This window comes from Melospiza melodia, chromosome 5 (genome assembly GCF_035770615.1).
Source record: "Melospiza melodia melodia isolate bMelMel2 chromosome 5, bMelMel2.pri, whole genome shotgun sequence".
In the NCBI taxonomy this organism is placed as follows: Eukaryota; Metazoa; Chordata; class Aves; order Passeriformes; family Passerellidae; genus Melospiza; species Melospiza melodia.
In genome coordinates, this window is record NC_086198.1 from 60114875 (window position 1) to 60142341 (window position 27467).

Genomic DNA, 27467 nt, shown 5'->3' on the forward strand with positions numbered 1-27467 from the left:
TGGGCTGGTTTGATATTACCAAGTGGCTCCTGCAGTCTGCCATCAAAACGTGGGTGGGCGAGTTTTGTTTTCCAGGGAAAAGCGCCGTTGTTTGTGTTTGGGTGCCTGTGGCAGGGAGTGGCCGGCTGGCTGCTTAGAATCCACGATACGCAGGATGGTTCCCAGACCCAAGGTGGCACCAGTGCCAAGTTGGGCTGGTTTGATAGTACCAAGTGGTTCCTGCAATCTGCCATCCAGAAGCGGGGTAGCTTACTTTTTTTTGCCAGGGAAACGGGCCGAGTATTGTGTCTGGGGGCCTATGGCTGCGAGTGACCGGCTGGCTCCTGAAAACTACGATAGGCAGGATGGTGACCAGACCCATGGTGGCACCAGTGCCAAGTTGGGCTGATTTGATATTACCAAGTGGCTCCTGCAATCTGCCATCAAAAAGTTGGCAGGCGAGTTTTGTTTTCCAGGGAAAAGCGCCGTTGATTGTGTCTGGGGGCCTGTGGCTGGAGTGGCCGGCTGGCTCCTTAAAATGAACGATACGCAGGATGGTTCCCAGACCTGAGGTGGCACCAGTGCCAAGTCGGGCTAGTTTGATGGTGCAAAGTGGCTCCTGCAATCTGCCATCCAGAAGCGGGGTAGCTTACTTTTGTTTGCCAGGGAAACGGGCCGAAATTTGTGTCTGGGCGCCTATGGCTTGGAGTGACCGGCTAGGTCCTGAAAAGCTACGATAGGCAGGATGGTGACCAGACCCATGGTGGCACCAGTGCCAAGTTGGGCTGATTTGATAGTAGCAAGTGGCTCCTGCAATCTGCCATCAAAAAGTTGGCAGGCGAGTTTTGTTTTCCAGGGAAAAGCGCCGTTGTTTGTGTTTGGGGGCCTGTGGCTGGGAGTGGCCGGCTGGCTCCTTAGAATCCACGATACGCGGCATGGTTCCCAGACCAGAGGTGGCACCAGTGCCAAGTTGGGCTGGTTTGATAGTACCAAGTGCGTCCTGCAATCTGCCATCCAGAAGCGGGGCAGCTTACTTTTGTTTGCCAGGGAAACGGGCCGAGGTTTTTGTCTGGGGGCCTATGGCTGGGAGTGACCGGCTGGCTCCTGAAAAGCTACGATAGGCAGGATGGTGACCAGACCCATGGTGGCACCAGTGCCAAGTTGGGCTGGTTTGATAGTACCAAGTGGCTCCTGCAATCTGCCATCAAAAAGTTGGCAGGCGAGTTTGTTATCCAGGGAAAAGCGCCGTTGTTTTTGTTTGGGGGCCTGTGGCTGGGAGTGGCCGGCTGGCTCCTTAGAATCCACGATACGCAGGATGGTTCCCAGACCAGAGGTGGCACCAGTGCCAAGTCGGGCTGGTTTGATGGTGCAAAGTGGCTCCTGCAATCTGCCATCCAGAAGCGGGGTAGCTTACTTTTGTGTGCCAGGGAAACGGGCCGAGGTTTGTGACTGGGGGCCAATGGCTGGGAGCACCGGCTGGCGCCTGAAAAGCTACGATAGGCAGGATGGTGACCAGACCCATGGTGGCACCAGTGCCAAGTTGGGCTGGTTTGATAGTACCAAGTGGCTCCTGCAATCTGCCATCAAAAAGTTGGCAGGCCAGTTTTGTTTTCCAGGGAAAAGCGCCGTTGTTTGTGTTTGGAGGCCTGTGGCTGGGAGTGGCCGGCTGCCTCCTTTGAACCCAGGATACGCAGGATGGTTCCCAGAGCCAAGGTGGCGCCAGTGCCAAGTTGGGCTGGTTTGATAGTACCAAGTGGCTCCTGCAATCTGCCATCCAGAAGCGGGACAGCTTACTTTTGTTTCCCAGGGAAACGGGCCGAGGTATTTGTCTGGGGGCCTATGGCTGGGAGTGACTGGCTGGCTACTGAAAAGCTACGATAGGCAGGATGGTTACCAGACTCATGGTGGCACCAGTGCCAAGTCGGGCTGGTTTGATAATACTAAATAGCTCCTGCAATCTGCCATCCAGACGCGGGGCAGCGGATTTTTGTTTGCTGGAGAAAAGTTCCGTGGTTTTTTTTTGGGGGTATATGGCTGGACGTGGCCGGCTGGCTCCTTAAAAAGCTCGATACGCAGGATTGTTCCCTGACCCAAGGTGGCATCAGTGCCAAGTCGGGCTGTTTTCGTAGTACCAAGTGCGTCCTGCAATTTGCCATCCAGAAGAGGGGCAGTTGAGTTTTGTTTGCCAGAGAAAAGGGCCGTGGTATATGTTTGGGGGCATATGGTTGAGAGTGGCCGGCTGGCCTCTGAAAATCCACCATAGGCAGGATGGTTCCCAGAACCAAGGTGGCACCAGTGCCATGTTGGCCTGGTTTGATAGTACCATGTGGATCCTGCAATCTGCCATCCAGAAGCGGGGTAGCTTACTTTTGTTTGCCAGGGAAACGGGCCGAGATATTTGTCTGGGGGCCTATGGCTGGGAGTGAGCGGCTGGCTCCTGAAAAGCTACGATAGGCAGGATGGTGACCAGACCCATGGTGGCACCAGTGCCAAGTTGGGCTGGTTTGATAGTACCAAGTGGCTCCTGCAATCTGCCATCAAAAAGTTGGCAGGCGAGTTTTGTTTTCCAGGGAAAAGCGCCGTTGTTCTTGTTTAGAGGCCTGTGGCTGGGAGTGGCCGGCTGACTCCTTTGAACCCAGGATACGCAGGAGGGTTCCCAGAGCCAAAGTGGCACCAGTGCCAAGTTGGGCTGGTTTGATAATACCAAGTGGCTCCTGCAATCTGCCATCCAGAAGCGGGACAGCTTACTTTTGTTTCCCAGGGAAACGGGCTGAGGTATTTGTCTGGGGGCCTATGGCTGGGAGTGACCGGCTGGCTACTGAAAAGCTACGATAGGCAGGATGGTTACCAGACTCATGGTGGCACCAGTGCCAAGTCGGGCTGGTTTGATAATACTAAATAGCTCCTGAAATCTGCCATTCAGACGCGGGGCAGCGGATTTTTGTTTGCTGGAGAAAAGTTCCGTGGTTTTTTTTGGGGGGTATATGGCTGGACGTGGCCGGCTGGCTCCTTAAAAAGATCGATACGCAGGATTGTTCCCTGACCCAAGGTGGCATCAGTGCCAAGTCGGGCTGTTTTCGTAGTACCAAGTGCGTCCTGCAATTTGCCATCCAGAAGAGGGGCAGTTGAGTTTTGTTTGCCAGAGCAAAGTGCCGTGGTATGTGTTTGGGGGCATATGGCTGAGAGTGGCCGGCTGGCCCCTGAAAATCCACGATAGGCAGGATGGTTCCCAGAGCCAAGGTGGCACCAGTGCCATGTTGGCCTGGTTTGATAGTACCATGTGGCTCCTGCAATCTGCCATCAAATGTTGTCAGGCGAGTTTTGTTTTCCAGGGAAAAGCGCCGTTGTTTTTGTTTAGAGGCCTGTGGCTGGGAGTGGCCGGCTGCCTCCTTTGAACCCAGGATACGTAGGATGGTTCCCAGAGCCAAGGTGGCACCAGTGCAAAATTGGGCTGGTTTGATAGTACCAAGTGGTTCCTGCAATCTGCCATCCAGAAGCAGGGCAGCTTACTTTTGTTTGCCAGGGAAACGGGCCGAGATATTTGTCTGGGGGCCTATGGCTGGGAGTGAGCGGCTGGCTCCTGAAAAGCTACGATAGGCAGGATGGTGACCAGACCCATGGTGGCACCAGTGCCAAGTTGGGCTGGTTTGATAGTACCAAGTGGCTCCTGCAATCTGCCATCAAAAAGTTGTCAGGCGAGTTTTGTTTTCCAGGGAAAAGCGCCGTTGTTCTTGTTTAGAGGCCTGTGGCTGGGAGTGGCCGGCTGACTCCTTTGAACCCAGGATACGCAGGAGGGTTCCCAGAGCCAAAGTGGCACCAGTGCCAAGTTGGGCTGGTTTGATAATACCAAGTGGCTCCTGCAATCTGCCATCCAGAAGCGGGACAGCTTACTTTTGTTTCCCAGGGAAACGGGCTGAGGTATTTGTCTGGGGGCCTATGGCTGGGAGTGACCGGCTGGCTACTGAAAAGCTACGATAGGCAGGATGGTTACCAGACTCATGGTGGCACCAGTGCCAAGTCGGGCTGGTTTGATAATTCTAAATAGCTCCTGAAATCTGCCATTCAGACGCGGGGCAGCGGATTTTTGTTTGCTGGAGAAAAGTTCCGTGGTTTTTTTTGGGGGGTATATGGCTGGACGTGGCCGGCTGGCTCCTTAAAAAGATCGATACGCAGGATTGTTCCCTGACCCAAGGTGGCATCAGTGCCAAGTCGGGCTGTTTTCGTAGTACCAAGTGCGTCCTGCAATTTGCCATCCAGAAGAGGGGCAGTTGAGTTTTGTTTGCCAGAGAAAAGGGCCGTGGTATGTGTTTGGGGGCATATGGCTGAGAGTGGCCGGCTGGCCCCTGAAAATCCACGATAGGCAGGATGGTTCCCAGAGCCAAGGTGGCACCAGTGCCATGTTGGCCTGGTTTGATAGTACCATGTGGCTCCTGCAATCTGCCATCAAATGTTGTCAGGCGAGTTTTGTTTTCCAGGGAAAAGCGCCGTTGTTTTTGTTTAGAGGCCTGTGGCTGGGAGTGGCCGGCTGCCTCCTTTGAACCCAGGATACGTAGGATGGTTCCCAGAGCCAAGGTGGCACCAGTGCAAAATTGGGCTGGTTTGATAGTACCAAGTGGTTCCTGCAATCTGCCATCCAGAAGCAGGGCAGCTTACTTTTGTTTGCCAGGGAAACGGGCCGAGCTTTGTGTCTGGGGGCCTATGGCTGGGAGTGACCGGCTGGCTCCTGAAAAGCTACGATAGGCAGGATGGTGACCAGACCCATGGTGGCACCAGTGCCAAGTTGGGCTGATTTGATAGTAGCAAGTGGCTCCTGCAATCTGCCATCAAAAAGTTGGCAGGCGAGTTTTGTTTTCCAGGGAAAAGCGCCGTTGTTTGTGTTTGGGGGCCTGTGGCTGGGAGTGGCCGGCTGGCTCCTTAGAATCCACGATACGCAGCATGGTTCCCAGACCAGAGGTGGCACCAGTTCCAAGTCGGGCTACTTTGATGGTGAAAAGTGGTTCCTGCAATCTGCCATCAAGAAGCGGGGCAGCTTACTTTGGTTTGCCAGGGAAACGGGCCGAGCTTTGTGTCTGGGCGCCTAAGGCTGGGAGTGACCGGCTGGCTCCTGAAAAGCTACGATAGGCAGGATGGTTCCCAGACCTGAGGTGCAACCAGTGCCAAGTTGGGCTGATTTGATAGTACCAAGTGGCTCCTGCAATCTGCCATCAAATAGTTGGCCGGCGAATTATGTTTTCCAGGGAAAACCGCCGTTGTTCCTGTTTGGGGGCCTGTGGCAGGGAGTGGCCGGCTGGCTCCTTATAATCCACGATACGCAGCATGGTTCCCAGACCCAAGGTGGCAACAGTGCCAAGGTGGGCTGATTTGATAGTACCAAGTGGCTCCGGCAATCTGCCATCAAAAAGTTGGCAGACGAGTTTTGTTTTCCAGGGTAAAGCGCCGTTGTTTGCGTTTGGGGGCCTGTGGCTGGGAGTGGACGGATGGCTAATTAGAATCCACGATATGCAGGATGGTTCCCAGACCAGAGGTGGCACCAGTGCCAAATTGGGCTGATTTGATAGTACCAAGTGGCTCCTGGAATCTGCCATCCAGAAGCGGGACAGCTTACTTTTGTTTTTCAGGGAAACGGGCCGAGCTTTGTGTCTGGGCGCCTATGGCTGGGAGTGACCGGCTGGCTCCTGAAAAGCTACGATAGGCAGGATGGTGACCAGACCCATGGTGGCACCAGTGTCAAGTTGGGCTGGTTTGATAGTACCAAGTGGCTCCTGCAATCTGCCATCAAAAAGTTGGCAGGCGAGTTTTGTTTTCCAGGGAAAAGCGCCGTTGTTTGTGTTTGGGGGCCTGTGGCTGGGAGTGGCCGGCTGGCTCCTTAGAATCCACGATACGCAGCATGGTTCCCAGACCAGAGGTGGCACCAGTGCCAAGTTGGGCTGGTTTTATAGTACCAAGTGCGTCCTGCAATCTGCCATCCAGAAGCGGGGCAGCTTACTTTTGTTTGCCAGGGAAACGGGCCGAGGTTTTTGTCTGGGGGCCTATGGCTGGGAGTGACCGGCTGGCTCCTGAAATGCTACGATAGGCAGGATGGTGACCAGACCCATGGTGGCACCAGTGTCAAGTTGGGCTGGTTTGATAGTACCAAGTGGCTCCGGAAATCTGCCATCAAAAAGTTGGCAGGCGAGTTTTGTTTTCCAGGGAAAAGCGCCGTTGTTTCTGTTTGGGGGCCTGTGGCTGGGAGTGGACGGATGGCTAATTAGAATCCACGATACGCAGGATGGTTCCCAGACCCAAGGTGGCACCAGTGCCAAGTTGGGCTGGTTTGATAGTACCAAGTGCGTCCTGCAATCTGCCATCCAGAAGCGGGGTAGCTTACTTTTGTTTGCCAGGGAAACAGGCCGAGGTTTGTGTCTGGGGGCCTATGGCTGGGATTGACCGGCTGGCTCCTGAAAAGCTACGATAGGCAGGATGGTGACCAGACCCATGGTGGCACCAGTGTCAAGTTGGGCTGGTTTGATAGTACCAAGTGGCTCCTGCAATCTGCCATCAAAATTTGGCAGGCGAGTTTTGTTTTCCAGGGAAAAGCGCCGTTGTTTTTGTTTGGGGGCCTGTGGCTGGGAGTGGCCGGATGGCTAATTAGAATCCACGATACGCAGCATGGTTCCCAGACCTGAGGTGGCACCAGTGCCGAGTCGGGCTAGTTTGATGGTGCAAAGTGGCTCCTGCAATCTGCCATCCAGAAGCGGGGCAGCTTGCTTTTGTTTGCCAGGGAAACGGGCCGAGCTTTGTGTCTGGGGGCCTATGGCTGGGAGTGACCGGCTGGCTCCTGAAAAGCTACGATAGGCAGGATGGTGACCAGACCCATGGTGGCACCAGTGCCAAGTTGGGCTGATTTGATAGTACCAAGTGGCTCCTGCAATCTGCCATCAAAAAGTCGGCAGGCGAGTTTTGTTTTCCAGGGAAAAGCGCCGTTGATTGTGTCAGGGGGCCTGTGGCTGGAGTGGCCGGCTGGCTCCTTAGAATCCCCGATACGCAGCATGGTTCCCAGACCAGAGGTGGCACCAGTGCCAAGTCGGGCTGGTTTTATAATACCAAGTGGTTCCTGCAATCTGCCATGCAGAAGCGGGGCAGCTTACTTTTGTTTGCCAGGGAAACGGGCCGAGGTTTGTGTCTGGGGGCCTATGGCTGGGAGTGAGCGGCTGGCTCCTGAAAAGCTACGATAGGCAGGATGGTGACCAGACCCATGGTGGCACCAGTGCCAAGTTGGGCTGATTTGATAGTAGCAAGTGGCTCCTGCAATCTGCCATCAAAAAGTTGGCAGGCGAGTTTTGTTTTCCAGGGAAAAGCGCCGTTGTTTGTGTTTGGGGGTCTGTGGCTGGGAGTGGCCGGCTGGCTCCTTAGAATCCACGATACGCAGGATGGTTCCCAGACCCAAGGTGGCACCAGTTCCAAGTCGGGCTACTTTGATGGTGAAAAGTGGTTCCTGCAATCTGCCATCAAGAAGCGGGGCAGCTTACTTTGGTTTGCCAGGGAAACGGGCCGAGCTTTGTGTCTGGGCGCCTATGGCTGGGAGTGACCGGCTGGCTCCTGAAAAGCTACGATAGGCAGGATGGTTCCCAGACCTGAGGTGCAACCAGTGCCAAGTTGGGCTGATTTGATAGTACCAAGTGGCTCCTGCAATCTGCCATCAAATAGTTGGCCGGCGAATTATGTTTTCCAGGGAAAACCGCCGTTGTTCCTGTTTGGGGGCCTGTGGCAGGGAGTGGCCGGCTGGCTCCTTAAAATCCACGATACGCAGCATGGTTCCCAGACCCAAGGTGGCAACAGTGCCAAGGTGGGCTGGTTTGATAGTACCAAGTGGCTCCGGCAATCTGCCATCAAAAGTTGGCAGACGAGTTTTGTTTTCCAGGGTAAAGCGCCGTTGTTTGCGTTTGGGGGCCTGTGGCTGGGAGTGGAAGGATGTCTAATTAGAATCCACGATATGCAGGATGGTTCCCAGACCAGAGGTGGCACCAGTGCCAAATTGGGCTGATTTGATAGTACCAAGTGGCTCCTGGAATCTGCCATCCAGAAGCGGGACAGCTTACTTTTGTTTTTCAGGGAAACGGGCCGAGCTTTGTGTCTGGGGGCCTATGGCTGGGAGTGACCGGCTGGCTCCTGAAAAGCTACGATAGGCAGGATGGTGACCAGACCCATGGTGGCACCAGTGCCAAGTTGGGCTGGTTTGATAGTACCAAGTGGCTCCTGCAATCTGCCATCAAAAAGTTGGCAGGCGAGTTTTGTTTTCCAGGGAAAAGCGCCGTTGTTTGTGTTTGGGGGCCTGTGGCTGGGAGTGGCCGGCTGGCTCCTTAGAATCCACGATACGCAGCATGGTTCCCAGACCAGAGGTGGCACCAGTGCCAAGTTGGGCTGGTTTTATAGTACCAAGTGCGTCCTGCAATCTGCCATCCAGAAGCGGGGCAGCTTACTTTTGTTTGCCAGGGAAACGGGCCGAGGTTTTTGTCTGGGGGCCTATGGCTGGGAGTGACCGGCTGGCTCCTGAAATGCTACGATAGGCAGGATGGTGACCAGACCCATGGTGGCACCAGTGTCAAGTTGGGCTGGTTTGATAGTACCAAGTGGCTCCGGCAATCTGCCATCAAAATGTTGGCAGGCGAGTTTTGATTTCCAGGGAAAAGCGCCGTTGTTTCTGTTTGGGGGCCTGTGGCTGGGAGTGGACGGATGGCTAATTAGAATCCACGATACGCAGGATGGTTCCCAGACCCAAGGTGGCACCAGTGCCAAGTTGGGCTGGTTTGATAGTACCAAGTGCGTCCTGCAATCTGCCATCCAGAAGCGGGGTAGCTTACTTTTGTTTGCCAGGGAAACGGGCCGAGGTTTGTGTCTGGGGGCCTATGGCTGGGATTGACCGGCTGGCTCCTGAAAAGCTACGATAGGCAGGATGTTGACCAGACCCATGGTGGCACCAGTGTCAAGTTGGGCTGGTTTGATAGTACCAAGTGGCTCCTGCAATCTGCCATCAAAATTTGGCAGGCGAGTTTTGTTTTCCAGGGAAAAGCGCCTTTGTTTTTGTTTGGGGGCCTGTGGCTGGGAGTGGCCGGATGGCTAATTAGAATCCACGATACGCAGCATGGTTCCCAGACCTGAGGTGGCACCAGTGCCGAGTCGGGCTAGTTTGATGGTGCAAAGTGGCTCCTGCAATCTGCCATCCAGAAGCGGGGCAGCTTGCTTTTGTTTGCCAGGGAAACGGGCCGAGCTTTTTGTCTGGGGGCCTATGGCTGGGAGTGACCGGCTGGCTCCTGAAAAGCTACGATAGGCAGGATGGTGACCAGACCCATGGTGGCACCAGTGCCAAGTTGGGCTGATTTGATAGTACCAAGTGGCTCCTGCAATCTGCCATCAAAAAGTCGGCAGGCGAGTTTTGTTTTCCAGGGAAAAGCGCCGTTGATTTTGTCTGGGGGCCTGTGGCTGGAGTGGCCGGCTGGCTCCTTAGAATCCACGATACGCAGGATGGTTCCCAGACCTGAGGTGGCACCAGTGCCAAGTCGGGCTAGTTTGATGGTGTAAAGTGGCTCCTGCACTCTGCCATCCAGAAGCGGGGTAGGTTACTTTTTTTTGCCAGGGAAACTGGCCGAGGATTTCTCTGGGGCCCTATGGCAGAGAGGGACCGGCTGGCTCCTGAAAAGCTACGATAGGCAGGATGGTGACCAGACCCATGGTGGCACCAGTGCCGAGTTGGGCTGATTTGATAGTACCAAGTGGCTCCTGCAATCTGCCATCAAAATGTTGGCAGGCGGGTTTTGTATTCCAGGGAAAAGCGCCGTTGTTTGTGTTTGGGGGCCTGTGGCTTGGAGTGGCCGGCTGGCTCCTTAGAATCCACGATACGCAGCATGGTTCCCAGACCAGAGGTGGCACAAGTGCCAAGTCTGGCTAGTTTGATGGTGCAAAGTGGCTCCTGCAATCTGCCATCCAGAAGCGGGGCAGCTTACTTTTCTTTGCCAGGGAAACGTGCCGAGGTTTTTGTCTGGGGGCCTATGGCTTGGAGTGACCGGCTGGCTCCTGAAAAGCTACGATAGGCAGGATGGTGACCAGACCCATGGTGGCACCAGTGCCAAGTTGGGCTGGTTTGATAGTACCAAGTGGCTCCTGCAATCTGCCATCAAAATGTTGGCAGGCGAGTTTGGTTTTCCAGGGAAAAGCGCCGTTGTTTGTGTTTGGGGGCCTGTGGTAGGGAGTGGCCGGCTGGCTGCTTAGAATCCACGATACGCAGGATGGTTCCCAGACCAGAGGTGGCACCAGTGCCAAGTCGGGCTGGTTTGATAATACCTAGTGGATCCTGCAATCTGCCATCCAGAAGCGGGGTAGCTTACTTTTGTTTGCCAGGGAAACGGGCCGAGCTTTGTGTCTGGGCGCCTATGGCTTGGAGTGACCGGCTAGGTCCTGAAAAGCTACGATAGGCAGGATGGTGACCAGACCCATGGTGGCACCAGTGCCAAGTTGGGCTGATTTGATAGTACCAAGTGGCTCCTGCAATCTGCCATCAAAAAGTTGGCAGGCGAGTTTTGTTTTCCAGGGAAAAGCGCCGTTGTTTGTGTTTGGGGGCCTGTGGCTGGGAGTGGCCGGCTGGCTCCTTAGAATCCACGATACGCGGCATGGTTCCCAGACCAGAGGTGGCACCAGTGCCAAGTTGGGCTGGTTTGATGGTGCAAAGTGGCTCCTGCAATCTGCCATCCAGAAGCGGGGCAGCTTACTTTTGTTTCCCAGGGAAACGGGCCGAGGTTTTTCTCTGGGGGCCTATGGCTGGGAGTGACCGGCTGGCGCCTGAACAGCTACGATAGGCAGGATGGTGACCAGACCCATGGTGGCACCAGTGCCAAGTTGGGCTGATTTGATAGTAGCAAGTGGCTCCTGCAATCTGCCATCAAAATGTTGGCAGGCGAGTTTTGTTTTCCAGGGAAAAGCGCCGTTGTTTGTGTTTGGGGGCCTGTGGCTGGGAGTGGCCGGCTGGCTCCTTAGAATGCACGATACGCAGCATGGTTCCCAGACCAGAGGTGGCACCAGTGCCAAGTCGGGCTGGTTTGATAGTACAAAGTGGCTCCGGCAATCTGCCATCCAGAAGCGGGGCAGCTTACTTTTGTTTGCCAGGGAAACGGGCCGAGCTTTGTGTCTGGGCGCCTATGGCTGGGAGTGACCTGCTAGGTCCTGAAAAGCTACGATAGGCAGGATGGTGACCAGACCCATGGTGGCACCAGTGCCAAGTTGGGCTGGTTTGATAGTACCAAGTGGCTCCTGCAATCCGCCATCAAATTGGGAGGGCGAGTTTTCTTTTCCAGGGAAAAGCTCCGTTGTTTGTGTTTGGGTGCCTGTGGCAGGGAGTGGCCGGCTGGCTGCTTAGAATCCACGATACGCAGGATGGTTCCCAGACCCAAGGTGGCACCAGTGCCAAGTTGGGCTGGTTTGATAGTACCAAGTGGTTCCTGCAATCTGCCATCCAGAAGCGGGGTAGCTTACTTTTGTTTGCCAGGGAAACGGGCCGAGTATTGTGTCTGGGGGCCTATGGCTGCGAGTGACCGGCTGGCTCCTGAAAACTACGATAGGCAGGATGGTGACCAGACCCATGGTGGCACCAGTGCCAAGTTGGGCTGATTTGATAGTACCAAGTGGCTCCTGCAATCTGCCATCAAAATTTGGCAGGCGAGTTTTGTTTTCCAGGGAAAAGCGCCGTTGTTTGTGTTTGGGGGCCTGTGGCTTGGAGTGGCCGGCTGGCTCCTTAGAATCCACGATACGCAGCATGGTTCCCAGACCAGAGGTGGCACAAGTGCCAAGTCTGGCTAGTTTGATGGTGCAAAGTGGCTCCTGCAATCTGCCATCCAGAAGCGGGGCAGCTTACTTTTCTTTGCCAGGGAAACGTGCCGAGGTTTTTGTCTGGGGGCCTATGGCTTGGAGTGACCGGCTGGCTCCTGAAAAGCTACGATAGGCAGGATGGTGAGCAGACCCATGGTGGCACCAGTGCCAAGTTGGGCTGGTTTGATAGTACCAAGTGGCTCCTGCAATCTGCCATCAAAAATGTTGGCAGGCGAGTTTTGTTTTCCAGGGAAAAGCGCCGTTGTTTGTGTTTGGGGGCCTGTGGTAGGGAGTGGCCGGCTGGCTGCTTAGAATCCACGATACGCAGGATGGTTCCCAGACCAGAGGTGGCACCAGTGCCAAGTCGGGCTGGTTTGATAATACCTAGTGGATCCTGCAATCTGCCATCCAGAAGCGGGGTAGCTTACTTTTGTTTGCCAGGGAAACGGGCCGAGCTTTGTGTCTGGGCGCCTATGGCTTGGAGTGACCGGCTAGGTCCTGAAAAGCTACGATAGGCAGGATGGTGACCAGACCCATGGTGGCACCAGTGCCAAGTTGGGCTGATTTGATAGTACCAAGTGGCTCCTGCAATCTGCCATCAAAAAGTTGGCAGGCGAGTTTTGTTTTCCAGGGAAAAGCGCCGTTGTTTGTGTTTGGGGGCCTGTGGCTGGGAGTGGCCGGCTGGCTCCTTAGAATCCACGATACGCGGCATGGTTCCCAGACCAGAGGTGGCACCAGTGCCAAGTTGGGCTGGTTTGATGGTGCAAAGTGGCTCCTGCAATCTGCCATCCAGAAGCGGGGCAGCTTACTTTTGTTTCCCAGGGAAACGGGCCGAGGTTTTTCTCTGGGGGCCAATGGCTGGGAGTGACCGGCTGGCGCCTGAACAGCTACGATAGGCAGGATGGTGACCAGACCCATGGTGGCACCAGTGCCAAGTTGGGCTGATTTGATAGTAGCAAGTGGCTCCTGCAATCTGCCATCAAAATGTTGGCAGGCGAGTTTTGTTTTCCAGGGAAAAGCGCCGTTGTTTGTGTTTGGGGGCCTGTGGCTGGGAGTGGCCGGCTGGCTCCTTAGAATGCACGATACGCAGCATGGTTCCCAGACCAGAGGTGGCACCAGTGCCAAGTCGGGCTGGTTTGATAGTACAAAGTGGCTCCGGCAATCTGCCATCCAGAAGCGGGGCAGCTTACTTTTGTTTGCCAGGGAAACGGGCCGAGCTTTGTGTCTGGGCGCCTATGGCTGGGAGTGACCTGCTAGGTCCTGAAAAGCTACGATAGGCAGGATGGTGACCAGACCCATGGTGGCACCAGTGCCAAGTTGGGCTGGTTTGATAGTACCAAGTGGCTCCTGCAATCCGCCATCAAATTGGGAGGGCGAGTTTTCTTTTCCAGGGAAAAGCTCCGTTGTTTGTGTTTGGGTGCCTGTGGCAGGGAGTGGCCGGCTGGCTGCTTAGAATCCACGATACGCAGGATGGTTCCCAGACCCAAGGTGGCACCAGTGCCAAGTTGGGCTGGTTTGATAGTACCAAGTGGTTCCTGCAATCTGCCATCCAGAAGCGGGGTAGCTTACTTTTGTTTGCCAGGGAAACGGGCCGAGTATTGTGTCTGGGGGCCTATGGCTGCGAGTGACCGGCTGGCTCCTGAAAACTACGATAGGCAGGATGGTGACCAGACCCATGGTGGCACCAGTGCCAAGTTGGGCTGATTTGATAGTACCAAGTGGCTCCTGCAATCTGCCATCAAAAAGTTGGCAGGCGAGTTTTGTTTTCCAGGGAAAAGCGCCGTTGATTGTGTCTGGGGGCCTGTGGCTGGAGTGGCCGGCTGGCTCCTTACAATGAACGATACGCAGGATGGTTCCCAGACCTGAGGTGGCACCAGTGCCAAGTCGGGCTAGTTTGATATTGCAAAGTGGCTCCTGCAATCTGCCATCCAGAAGCGGGGTAGCTTACTTTTGTTTGCCAGGGAAACGGGCCGAGCTTTGTGTCTGGGCGCCTATGGCTTGGAGTGACCGGCTAGGTCCTGAAAAGCTACGATAGGCAGGATGGTGACCAGACCCATGGTGGCACCAGTGCCAAGTTGGGCTGATTTGATAGTACCAAGTGGCTCCTGCAATCTGCCATCAAAAAGTTGGCAGGCGAGTTTTGTTTTCCAGGGAAAAGCGCCGTTGTTTGTTTTTGGGGGCCTGTGGCTGGGAGTGGCCGGCTGGCTCCTTAGAATCCACGATACGCGGCATGGTTCCCAGACCAGAGGTGGCACCAGTGCCAAGTTGGGCTGGTTTGATAGTACCAAGTGCGTCCTGCAATCTGCCATCCAGAAGCGGGGCAGCTTACTTTTGTTTGCCAGGGAAACGGGCCGAGGTTTGTGTCTCAGGGCCTATGGCTGGGAGTGACCGGCTGGCTCCTGAAAAGCTACGATAGGCAGGATGGTGACCAGACCCATGGTGGCACCAATGCCAAGTTGGGCTGGTTTGATAGTACCAAGTGGCTCCTGCAATCTGCCATCAAAAAGTTGGCAGGCGAGTTTGTTATCCAGGGAAAAGCGCCGTTGTTTGTGTTTGGGGGCCTGTGGCTGGGAGTGGCCGGCTGGCTCCTTAGAATCCACGATACGCAGGATGGTTCCCAGACCAGAGGTGGCACCAGTGCCAAGTCGGGCTGGTTTGATGTTGAAAAGTGGCTCCTGCAATCTGCCATCCAGAAGCGGGATAACTTACTTTTGTTTGCCAGGGAAACGGGCCGAGGTTTTTGTCTGGGGGCCTATGGCTGGGAGTGTTTGGCTGGCTCCTGAAAAGCTACGATAGGCAGGATGGTGACCAGACCCATGGTGGCACCAGTGCCAAGTTGGGCTGGTTTGATAGTACCAAGTGGCTCCTGCAATCTGCCATCAAAAAGTTGGCAGGCGAGTTTTGTTTTCCAGGGAAAAGCGCCGTTGTTTGTGTTTGGGGGCCTGTGGCTGGGAGTGGCCGGCTGTCTCCTTAGAATCCACGATACGCAGGATGGTTCCCAGACCAGAGGTGGCACCAGTGCCAAGTCGGGCTGGTTTGATGGTGCAAAGTGGCTCCTGCAATCTGCCATCCAGAAGCGGGGTAGCTTACTTTTGTTTCCCAGGGAAACGGGCCGAGGTATTTGTCTGGGGGCCTATGGCTGGGAGTGACTGGCTGGCTACTGAAAAGCTACGATAGGCAGGATGTTTACCAGACTCATGGTGGCACCAGTGCCAAGTCGGGCTGGTTTGATGATACTAAATAGCTCCTGCAATCTGCCATCCAGACGCGGGGCAGCGGATTTTTGTTTGCTGGAGAAAAGTTCCGTGGTTTTTTTTTGGGGGTATATGGCTGGACGTGGCCGGCTGGCTCCTTAAAAAGATCGATACGCAGGATTGTTCCCTGACCCAAGGTGGCATCAGTGCCAAGTCGGGCTGTTTTCGTAGTACCAAGTGCGTCCTGCAATTTGCCATCCAGAAGAGGGGCAGTTGAGTTCTGTTTGCCAGAGAAAAGGGCCGTGGTATGTGTTTGGGGGCATATGGTTGAGAGTGGCCGGCTGGCCCCTGAAAATCCACGATAGGCAGGATGGTTCCCAGAACCAAGGTGGCACCAGTGCCATGTTGGCCTGGTTTGATAGTAACATGTGGCTCCTGCAATCTGCCATCCAGAAGCGGGGCTGCTTACTTTTGTTTGCCAGGGAAACGGGCCGAGGTATTTGTCAGGGGGCCTATGGCTGGGAGTGACCGGCTGGCTCCTGAAAAGCTACGATAGGCAGGATGGTGACCAGACCCATGGTGGCACCAGTGCCAAGTTGGGCTGGTTTGATAGTACCAAGTGGCTCCTGCAATCTGCCATCAAAAAGTTGTCAGGCGTGTTTTGTTTTCCAGGGAAAAGCGCCGTTGTTTGTGTTTGGGGGTCTGTGGGTGGGAGTGGCCGGCTGCCTCCTTTGAACCCAGGATACGCAGGATGGTTCCCAGAGCCAAGGTGGCACCAGTGCAAAATTGGGCTGGTTTGATAGTACCAAGTGGCTCCTGCAATCTGCCATCCAGAAGCGGGGCAGCTTTCTTTTGTTTCCCAGGGAAACGGGCCGAGGTATTTGTCTGGGGGCCTATGGCTGGGAGTGACCGGCTGGCTACTGAAAAGCTACGATAGGCAGGATGGTTACCAGACTCATGGTAGCACCAGTGCCAAGTCGGGCTGGTTTATAATACTAAATAGCTCCTGAAATCTGCCATTCAGACGCGGGGCAGCGGATTTTTGTTTGCTGGAGAAAAGTTCCGTGGTTGTTTTTTGGGGGTATATGGCTGGGCGGGGCCGGCTGGCTCCTTAAAAAGATCGATATGCAGGATTGTTCCCTGACCCAAGGTGGCATCAGTGCCAAGTCGGGCTGTTTTCGTAGTACCAAGTGGGTCCTGCAATTTGCCATCCAGAAGAGGGGCAGTTGAGTTTTGTTTGCCAGAGAAAAGGGCCGTGGTATGTGTTTGGGGGCATATGGCTGAGAGTGGCCGGCTGGCCCCTGAAAATCCAAGATAGGCAGGATGGTTCCCAGAGCCAAGGTGGCACCAGTGCCATGTTGGCCTGGTTTGATAGTACCATGTGGCTCCTGCAATCTGCCATCCAGAAGCGGGGCAGCTTACTTTTGTTTGCCAGGGAAACGGGCCGAGGTATTTGTCTGGGGGCCTATGGCTGGGAGTGACCGGCTGGCTCCTGAAAAGCTACGATAGGCAGGATGGTGACCAGACCCATGGTGGCACCAGTGCCAAGTTGGGCTGGTTTGATAGTACCAAGTGGCTCCTGCAATCTGCCATCAAAAAGTTGGCAGGCGAGTTTTGTTTTCCAGGGAAAAGCGCCGTTGCTTTTGTTTAGAGGCCTGTGGCAGGGAGTGGCCGCCTGTCCTCGTAGAATCTACTTTACGCAGCATGGTTCCCAGAGCCAAGGTGGCACCAGGGCCAAGTCGGGCTGGTTTGATAGTACCAAGTGCATCCTGCAATCAGCCATGCAAAAAGCGGGGCAGCTTACTTTTGTTTGCCAGGGAAACGGGCCGAGGTTTGTGTCTGGGGGCCTATGGCAGGGAGTGACCGGCTGGCTCCTGAAAAGCTACGATAGGCAGGATGTTTACCAGACCCATGGTGGCACCAGTGCCAAGTTGGGCTGATTTCATAGTACCAAGTGGCTCCTGCAATCTGCCATCCAGAAGCGGGGCAGCTTACTTTTGTTTTCCAGGGAAACGGGCCGAGGTTTGTGTCTGGGGGCCTATGGCTGGGAGTGACCGGCTGGCTCCTGAAAAGCTACGATAGGCAGGATGGTGACCAGACCCATGGTGGCACCAGTGCCAAGTTGGGCTGGTTTGATAGTACCAAGTGGCTCCTGCAATCTGCCATCAAAATGTTGGCAGGCGAGTTTTGTTTTCCAGGGAAAAGCGCCGTTGTTTTTGTTTGGGGGCCTGTGGCTCAGAGTGGCCGGGTGGCTGCTTAGAATCCACGATACGCAGGATGGTTCCCAGACCCAAGGTGGCACCAGTGCCAAGTCGGGCTGGTTTGACACTACCAAGTGGCTCCTGCACTCTGCCATCCAGAATCGGGGCAGCTTAATTTTGTTTGCCAGGGAAACGGTCCGAGGTTTGTGTCTGGGGGACTATGGCTGGGAGTGACCGGCTGGCTCCTGAAAAGCTACGATAGGCAGGATGGTTCCCAGATCCAAGATGGCACCAGTGCCAAGTCGGGGTGGTTTGATGGTGCAAAGTGGCTCCTGCAATCTGCCATCCTGACGCGGGGCAGCGGATTTTTGTTTCCAAGAGAAATGGTCCGTGGTTTGTTTTTGGGGCTATATGGCTGGGCGTGGCCTGCTGGCTCCTTAAAAAGCTACGATAGGCAGGATGGTTCCCTGACACAAGGTGGCACCAGTGCCAAGTCGGGCGGTTTTCGTAGTACAAAGTGCGTCCTAAAATTTGCCATCCAGAAGAGGGTCAGTTGAGTTTTGTTTACCAGAGAAAAGGGCCGTGGTTTGTTTTTGGGGGCATATGGCTGATAGTGGCCGTCTGGCCCCTGAAAATCCACGATAGGCAGGATGGTTCCCAGACCAGAGGTGGCACCAGTGCCAAGTCGGGCTGGTTTGATAGTACTAAATAGCACCTGCAATCTGCCATGCAGAAGCGGGGCAGCTTACTTTTGTTTGCCAGGGAAACGGGCCGAGGTTTGTGTCTGGGGGCCTATGGCTGGGAGTGACCGCCTGGCTCCTGAAAAGCTACGATAGGCAGGATGGTGACCAGACCCATGGTGGCACCAGTGCCAAGTTGGGCTGGTTTGATAGTACCAAGTGGCTCCTGCAATCTGCCATCAAAAAGTTGGCAGGAGAGTTTTGTTTTCCAGGGAAAAGCGCCGTTGTTTGTGTTTGGGGGTCTGTGGGTGGGAGTGGCCGGCTGGCTCCTTAGAACACACGATACGCAGGATGGTTCCCAGACCCAAGGTGGCACCAGTGCCACGTCGGGCTGGTTTGATGGTGAAAAGTGGCTCCTGCAATCTGCCATCCTGAAGCGGGGTAGCTTACATTTGTGTACCAGGGAAACGGGCCGAGGTTTATGACTGGGGGCCTAGGGCTAGGAGTGACCGGCTGGCTCCTGAAAAGCAACAATAGGCAGGATGGTTCCCAGACCCAAGGTGGCACCAGTGCCAAGTTGGGCTGGTTTGATGGTACCAACTGGCTCCTGCAATCTGCCATCTAAAAGTTGTCAGGCGAGTTTTGTTTTCCAGGGAAAAGCGCCGTTGATTTTGTTTGGAGGCCGGTGGCTGGCAGTGGCTGCCTGTCGTCTTAGAATCCGGGTTACGCAGCATGGTTCCCAGAGCCAAGGTGGCACCAGTGTCAAGTTGGGCTGGTTTGATAGTACCAAGTGGCTCCTGCAATCTGCCATCCAGAAGCGGGGCAGCTGACTTTTGTTTGCCAGGGAAACGGGCCGAGGTATTTGTCTGGGGACCTATGGCTGGGAGTGACCGGCTGGCTACTGAAAAGCTACGATAGGCAGGATGGTGACCAGACCCATGGTGGCACCAGTGCCAAGTTGGGCTGGTTTGATAGTACCAAGTGGCTCCTGCAATCTGCCATCAAAAAGTTGGCAGGCCAGTTTTGTTTTCCAGGGAAAAGCGCCGTTGCTTTTGTTTAGAGGCCTGTGGCAGGGAGTGGCCGCCTGTCCTCGTAGAATCTACTTTACGCAGCATGGTTCCCAGAGCCAAGGTGGCACCAGGGCCAAGTCGGGCTGGTTTGATAGTACCAAGTGCATCCTGCAATCAGCCATGCAAAAAGCGGGGCAGCTTACTTTTGTTTGCCAGGGAAACGGGCCGAGGTTTGTGTCTGGGGGCCTATGGCAGGGAGTGACCGGCTGGCTCCTGAAAAGCTACGATAGGCAGGATGTTTACCAGACCCATGGTGGCACCAGTGCCAAGTTGGGCTGATTTCATAGTACCAAGTGGCTCCTGCAATCTGCCATCCAGAAGCGGGGCAGCTTACTTTTGTTTTCCAGGGAAACGGGCCGAGGTTTGTGTCTGGGGGCCTATGGCTGGGAGTGACCGGCTGGCTCCTGAAAAGCTACGATAGGCAGGATGGTGACCAGACCCATGGTGGCACCAGTGCCAAGTTGGGCTGGTTTGATAGTACCAAGTGGCTCCTGCAATCTGCCATCAAAATGTTGGCAGGCGAGTTTTGTTTTCCAGGGAAAAGCGCCGTTGTTTTTGTTTGGGGGCCTGTGGCTCAGAGTGGCCGGGTGGCTGCTTAGAATCCACGATACGCAGGATGGTTCCCAGACCCAAGGTGGCACCAGTGCCAAGTCGGGCTGGTTTGACACTACCAAGTGGCTCCTGCACTCTGCCATCCAGAATCGGGGCAGCTTAATTTTGTTTGCCAGGGAAACGGTCCGAGGTTTGTGTCTGGGGGACTATGGCTGGGAGTGACCGGCTGGCTCCTGAAAAGCTACGATAGGCAGGATGGTTCCCAGATCCAAGATGGCACCAGTGCCAAGTCGGGGTGGTTTGATGGTGCAAAGTGGCTCCTGCAATCTGCCATCCTGACGCGGGGCAGCGGATTTTTGTTTCCAAGAGAAATGGTCCGTGGTTTGTTTTTGGGGCTATATGGCTGGGCGTGGCCTGCTGGCTCCTTAAAAAGCTACGATAGGCAGGATGGTTCCCTGACACAAGGTGGCACCAGTGCCAAGTCGGGCGGTTTTCGTAGTACAAAGTGCGTCCTAAAATTTGCCATCCAGAAGAGGGTCAGTTGAGTTTTGTTTACCAGAGAAAAGGGCCGTGGTTTGTTTTTGGGGGCATATGGCTGATAGTGGCCGTCTGGCCCCTGAAAATCCACGATAGGCAGGATGGTTCCCAGACCAGAGGTGGCACCAGTGCCAAGTCGGGCTGGTTTGATAGTACTAAATAGCACCTGCAATCTGCCATGCAGAAGCGGGGCAGCTTACTTTTGTTTGCCAGGGAAACGGGCCGAGGTTTGTGTCTGGGGGCCTATGGCTGGGAGTGACCGCCTGGCTCCTGAAAAGCTACGATAGGCAGGATGGTGACCAGACCCATGGTGGCACCAGTGCCAAGTTGGGCTGGTTTGATAGTACCAAGTGGCTCCTGCAATCTGCCATCAAAAAGTTGGCAGGAGAGTTTTGTTTTCCAGGGAAAAGCGCCGTTGTTTGTGTTTGGGGGTCTGTGGGTGGGAGTGGCCGGCTGGCTCCTTAGAACACACGATACGCAGGATGGTTCCCAGACCCAAGGTGGCACCAGTGCCACGTCGGGCTGGTTTGATGGTGAAAAGTGGCTCCTGCAATCTGCCATCCTGAAGCGGGGTAGCTTACATTTGTGTACCAGGGAAACGGGCCGAGGTTTATGACTGGGGGCCTAGGGCTAGGAGTGACCGGCTGGCTCCTGAAAAGCAACAATAGGCAGGATGGTTCCCAGACCCAAGGTGGCACCAGTGCCAAGTTGGGCTGGTTTGATGGTACCAACTGGCTCCTGCAATCTGCCATCTAAAAGTTGTCAGGCGAGTTTTGTTTTCCAGGGAAAAGCGCCGTTGATTTTGTTTGGAGGCCGGTGGCTGGCAGTGGCTGCCTGTCGTCTTAGAATCCGGGTTACGCAGCATGGTTCCCAGAGCCAAGGTGGCACCAGTGTCAAGTTGGGCTGGTTTGATAGTACCAAGTGGCTCCTGCAATCTGCCATCCAGAAGCGGGTCAGCTGACTTTTGTTTGCCAGGGAAACGGGCCGAGGTATTTGTCTGGGGACCTATGGCTGGGAGTGACCGGCTGGCTCCTGAAAAGCTACGATAGGCAGGATGGTGACCAGACCCATGGTGGCACCAGTGCCAAGTTGGGCTGGTTTGATAGTACCAAGTGGCTCCTGCAATCTGCCATCAAAAAGTTGGCAGGCCAGTTTTGTTTTCCAGGGAAAAGCGCCGTTGTTTTTGTTTGGGGGACTGTGGCTGGGAGTGGCCGGCTGGCTCCCTAGAACACACGATACGCAGGATGGTTCCCAGACCCAAGGTGGCACCAGTGCCAAGTCGGGCTGGTTTGATAACACCAAGTGGCTCCTGCAATCTGCCATCCAGAAGCAGGGCAGCTTACTTTTGTATGCCAGGGAAAGGGGCCGAGGTTTTTGTCTGGGGGCCTATGGCTGGGAGTGACCGGCTGGCTCCTGAAAAGCTACGATAGGCAGGATGGTGACCAGACCCATGGTGGCACCAGTGCCAAGTTGGGCTGGTTTGATAGTACCAAGTGGCTCCTGCAATCTGCCATCAAAATGTTGGCAGGCGACTTTTGTTTTCCAGGGAAAAGCGCCGTTGTTTGTGTTTGGGGGCCTGTGGCTGGGAGTGGCCGGCTGGCTCCTTAGAATCCACGATACGCAGGATGGTTCCCAGACCAGAGGTGGCACCAGTGCCAAGTCGGGCTGGTTTGATGGTGCAAAGTGGCTCCTGCAATCTGCCATCCAGAAGTGCGGTAGCTTACTTTTGTGTGCCAGGGAAACAGGCCGAGGTTTGTGTCTGGGGGCCTATGGCTGGGAGTGACCGGCTGGCTCCTGAAAAGCTACGATAGGCAGGATGGTGACCAGACCCATGGTGGCACCAGTGCCAAGTTGGGCTGGTTTGATAGTACCAAGTGGCTCCTGCAATCTGCCATCAAAAAGTTGGCAGGCGAGTTTTGTTTTCCAGGGAAAAGCGCCGTTGTGTGTGTTTTTGGCCTGTGGCTGGGAGTGGCCAGCTGGCCCCTGAAAATCCACGATAGGAAGGATGGTTCCCAGATCCAAGGTGGCAGCAGTGCCATGTTGTGCTGGTGTGATAGTCCCAAGTGGCTCCTGCAATCTGCCATCCAGAAGCGGGGCAGCTGAATTTTGTTTGCCAGAGAAAAAGGCTGTTGTTTGTGTTTCGGGGCCTGTGGCTGGCAGTGGACGGCTGGCTCCTGAAAATCCATGATACGCAGCATGGTTCCCAGACCCAAGGTGGCACCAGTGCCAAGTAGGGCTGGTTTCATAGTACCAAGTGGCTCCTGCAATCTGCCATCCAGAAGAGGGGCAGTTGAGTTTTGTTTTCCAGAGAAAAGGGCCGTGGTTTGTGTTTGGGGCCTATGGCTGAGAGTGACCGGCTGACCCCTGAAAATCCACTATACGCCGGATGGTTCCCAGATCCAAGGTGGCACCAGTGCCATGTTGTGCTGGTGTGATAGTCCCAAGTGGCTCCTGCAATCTGCCATCCAGAAGTGGGGCAGCTGAATTTTGTTTGCCAGGGAAAAAGGCTGTGGTTTTTGTTTGGGGGCCTATGGCTGGGAGTGGCCGGCTGGCTCCTGAAAATCCATGATACGCAGCATGGTTCCCAGACCCAAGGTGGCACCAGTGCCAAGTGGGGCTGGTTTCACAGTGTCAAGTGCCTCCTGCAATCTCCCATCCAGAAGCGGGGCAGCTGAGTTTTGTTTGCCTGTGAAACGGGCCGTTGTTTTTGATTGGGGTCTGTGGCCGAGAGTGTTCCGCTGGCTCCTGACAATCCACAATACGCAGGATGGTTCCCAGACCCAAGGTGGCACCAGTGCCAAGTCGTGCTGGTTGGATAGTATCAAGTGGCTCCTGCAATCTGCCATCCAGAAGCGGTGCAGCTGAGTTTTGTTTGCCAGAGGAAAGGGCCGTGGGTTGTGTTCGGGGGCATATGGCTGGGAGTGGCCGGCTGTCTCATTAAAAAGATCGATACGCACGATGGTTCCCAGACCCAAGGTGGCACCAGTGCCAAGTCGGGCTGTTTTTATAGTACCAAGTGCGTCCTGCAATTTGCCATCCAGAAGAGGGGCAGTTGAGTTTTGTTTGCCAGAGAAAAGCGCCGTTGTTTGTGTTTGGGGGCTTGTGGCTGGGAGTGGCCGACTGGCGCCTTAGAATCTGCGATACGCAGCATGGTTCCCAGACCCAAGGTGGCACCAGTTCCAAGTTGGGCTGGTTTGATAGTAGCAAGTGGCTCCTGCAATCTGCCATCCAGAAGCGGGGTAGCTTACTTTTGTTTGCCAGGGAAACGGGCCGAGGTTTGTGACTGGGGGCCTATGGCTGGGAGTGACCGGCTGGCTCCTGGAAAGCTACGATAGGCAGGATGGTGACCAGACCCATGGTGGCACCAGTGCCAAGTTGGGCTGGTTTGATAGTACCAAGTGGCTCCTGCAATCTGCCATCAAAAAGTTGGCAGGCGAGTTTTGTTTTCCAGGGAAAAGCGCCGTTGTTTTTGTCTGGGGGCCTGTGGCTGGAGTGACCGGCTGGCTCCTTAGAATCCACGATACGCAGGATGGTTCCCAGACCAGAGGTGGCACCAGCGCCAAGTCGGGCTGGTTTTATAGTACCAAGTGGTTCCTGCAATCTGCCATCCAGAAGCGGGGCAGCTTACTTTTGTGTGCCAGGGAAACGGGCCGAGCATTGTGTCTGGGCGCCTATGGCTGGGAGTGACCGGCGAGGTCCTGAAAAGCTACGATAGGCAGGATGGTGACCACATCCATTGTGGCACCAGTGACAAGTTGGGCTGCTTTGATAGTACCAAGTGGCTCCTGCAATCCGCCATCAAAAAGTTGGCAGGCGAGTTTTGTTTTCCAGGGAAAAGCGCCGTTGTTTGTGTTTGGGGGCCTGTGGCTGGGAGTGGCCGGCTGGCTCCTTAGAATCCACGATACGCGGCATGGTTCCCAGACCAGAGGTGGCACCAGTGACAAGTCGGGCTGGTTTGATAGTACCAAGTGCGTCCTGCAATCTGCCATCCAGAAGCGGGGCAGCTTACTTTTGTTTGCCAGGGAAACGGGCCGAGGTTTGTGTCTGGGGGCCTATGGCTGGGAGTGACCGGCTGGCTCCTGAAAAGCTACGATAGGCAGGATGGGGAGCAGACCCATGGTGGCACCAGTGCCAAGTTGGGCTGGTTTGATAGTACCAAGTGGCTCCTGCAATCTGCCATCAAAAAGTTGGCAGGCGAGTTTGTTATCTAGTGAAAAGCGCCGTTGTTTGTGTTTGGGGGCCTGTGGGTGGGAGTGGCCGGTTGGCTCCTTAGAATCCACGATACGCAGGATGGTTCCCAGACCAGAGGTGGCACCAGTGCCAAGTCGGGCTGGTCTGATAGTACCAAGTGCGTCCTGCAATCTGCCATCCAGAAGCGGGGCAGCTTAATTTTGTTTGCCAGGGAAACGGGCCGAGGTTTGTGTTTGGGGGCCTGTGGCTGGGAGTTGCCGACTGGCTCCTTAGAACCCATGATACGCAGGATGGTTCCCAGACCAGAGGTGGCACCAGTGCCAAGTTGGGCTAGTTTGATAGTAGCAAGTGGCTTCTGCAATCTGCCATCCAGAAACGGGGCAGCTTACTTTTGTTTGCCAGGGAAACGGGCCGTTGTTTGTGTTTGGGGGCCTGTGGCTGGGAGTTGCCGACTGGCTCCTTAGAATCCACGATACGCGGGATGGTTCCCAGACCAGAGGTGGCACCAGTGCCTAGTCGGGCTGGTTTGATAGTACCAAGTGGCTCCTGCAATCTGCCATCCAGAAGCGGGGCAGCTTACTTTTGTTTTCCAGGGAAAAGCGCCGTTGTTTGTGTTTGGGGGCCTGTGGGTGGGAGTGGCCGGATGGCTCCTTAGAATCCACGATACGCAGGATGGTTCCCAGACCAGAGGTGGCACCAGTGCCAAGTCGGGCTGGTTTGATAGTACCAAGTGGCTCCTGCAATCTGCCATCCAGAAGCGGGGCAGCTTACTTTTGTGTGCCAGGGAAACGGGCAGAGGTTTGTGTCTCAGGGCCTATGGCTGGGAGTGACCGGCTGGCGCCTGAAAAGTTACAATAGGCAGGATGGTGACCAGACCCATGGTGGCACCAGTGCCAAGTCGGGCTGGTTTGATAGTACCAAGTGGCTCCTGCAATCTGCCATGAAAAATTTGGCAGGTGAGTTTTGTTTTCCAGGGAAAAGCGCCGTTGTTTGTGTTTGGGGGCCTGTGGCTGGGAGTGGCCGGCTGGCTCCTTAGAATCCACGATACGCAGCATGGTATCCAGACCCAAGGTGGCACCAGTGCCAAGTCGGGCTGGTTTGATAATACCAAGTGGTTCCTGCAAACTCCATCAAAAAGTTGGCAGGCGTGTTTTGTTTTCCAGGGAACAGCGCCGTTGATTTTGTTTGGGGGCCTGTGGCTGGGAGTGGCCGGCTGGCTCCTTAGAATCCACGATACGCAGGATGGTTCCCAGACCAGGGGTGGCACCAGTGCCAAGTCGGGCTGGTTTGATTACACCAAGTGGCTCCTGCAATCTGCCATCCAGAAGTGAGGCAGCTAAGTTTTGTTTGCGAGAAAAAAGGGCCGTGGTTTTTGTTGGGGGCCTGTGGCTGGGAGTAGCCGGCTGGCTCCTTAAAATCCACCATAGGCAGGATGGTTCCCAGACCCAAGGTGGCACCAGTGCCAAGTCGGGCTGGTTTGATAGTACCAAGTGGCTCCTGCAATCTGCCATCCAGAAGCGGGGAAGCTGAGTTTTGTTTGCCAGAGAAAAAGGCTGTGGTTTTTGTTTGGGGGCCTGTGGCTGGCAGTGGCCGGCTGGCTCCTGAAAATCCACGATACGCAGCATGGTTCCCAGACCTAAGGTGGCACCAGTACAAAGTGGGGCTCGTTTGACAGTGTCAAGTGCCTCCTGCAATCTCCCATCCAGAAGCGGGGCAGCTGAGTTTTTTTTGCCAGGGAAACGGACCTTTGTTTTTGATTGGGGTCTGTGGCCGAGAGTGGTCGGCTGTCTCCTGACAATCCACAATACGCAGGATGGTTCCCAGACCAAAGGTGGCACCAGTGCCAAGTCGGGCTGGTTTGATAGTACCAAGTGCCTCCTGCAATCTGCCATCCAGAAGCGGGGCAGCTGAGTTTTGTTTGCCAGAGAAAAGGGCCATGGGTTGTGTTTGGGGGCATATGGCTGGGAGTGGCCACCTGGCTCCTTAAAATGCACGATACGCCGCATGGTAACCAGACGCAAGGTGGCACCAGTGCCAAGTCGGGCTGTTTTTGTAGTACCCAGTGGCTCCTGCAATTTGCCATCCAGAAGCGGGGCAGCTAAATTTTGTTTGCTAGAGAAAAGGGCTGTGGTTTGTGTTTGGGGGCCTATGGCCGAGAGTGGTAGGCTGGCCCCTGAAAATCAACGATAGGCAGGATGGTTCCCAGATCCAAGGTGGCACCAGTGCCAAGTAAGGCTGGTTGTATGGTTCAAAGTGACTCCTGCAATCTGCCATCCAGAAGCGGGACAGCTGAGTTTTTTTTGCCAGAGAAAAGGTCCGTGGTTTCTTTTTGGGGCATACGGCTGGGAATTGCCGGCTGGCTCCTTAAAATGCTCGATACGCAGGATGGTTCCCAGAGCCAAGGTGGCACCACTGCCAAGTCGGGCTCTTTTTGTAGTACCAAGTGCGTCCTGCAATTTGCCATCCAGAAGAGGGGCAGTTGAGTTTTGTTTGCCAGAGAAAAGGGCCGAGGTTTGTGTTTGGGAGCATATGGCTGGGAATGACCGGCTGGCCCCTGAAAATCCACGATACGCCGGATGGTTCCCAGATCCAAGGTGGTACCATTACCAAGTCGGGCTGGTTTGATAGTCCCAAGTGGCTCCTGCAAACTGCCATCCAGAAGCGGGGCAGCTGAGTTTTGTTTGCCAGGGAAATGGGCCGTTGTTTGTGTTTGGGGGCCTGTGGCTGGGAGTGTTCGGCTGGTTCCTGAATATGTACGATACGCAGGATTGTTCCCAGATCCAAGGTGGCAGCAGTGCCATGTTGTGCTGCTGTGATAGTCCCAAGTGGCTCCTGCAATCTGCCATCCAGAAGTGGGGCAGCTGATTTTTGTTTGCCAGAGAAAAGGTCCGTGGTTTGTGTTTGGGGGCATATGGCTGAGAGTGGCCGGCTGGCCCCTGAAAATCCACGATACACAGGATGGTTCCCAGATCCAAGGTGGCACCTGTGCCAAGTCGGGCTGATTTGATAGTACTAAGTAGCTCCTGCAATCTGTCATCCAGAAGCGGGGCAGCTTACTTTTGTTTGCCAGGGAAACGGGCCGAGGTTTCTGTTTGGGGGCCTATGGCTGGGAGTGACCGGCTGGCTCCTGAAAAGCTACAATAGGCAGCATGGTTCCCAGAGCCAAGGTGGCACCAGTGCCAAGTTGGGCTGGTTTGATAGTACCAAGTGGCTCCTGCAATCTGCCAT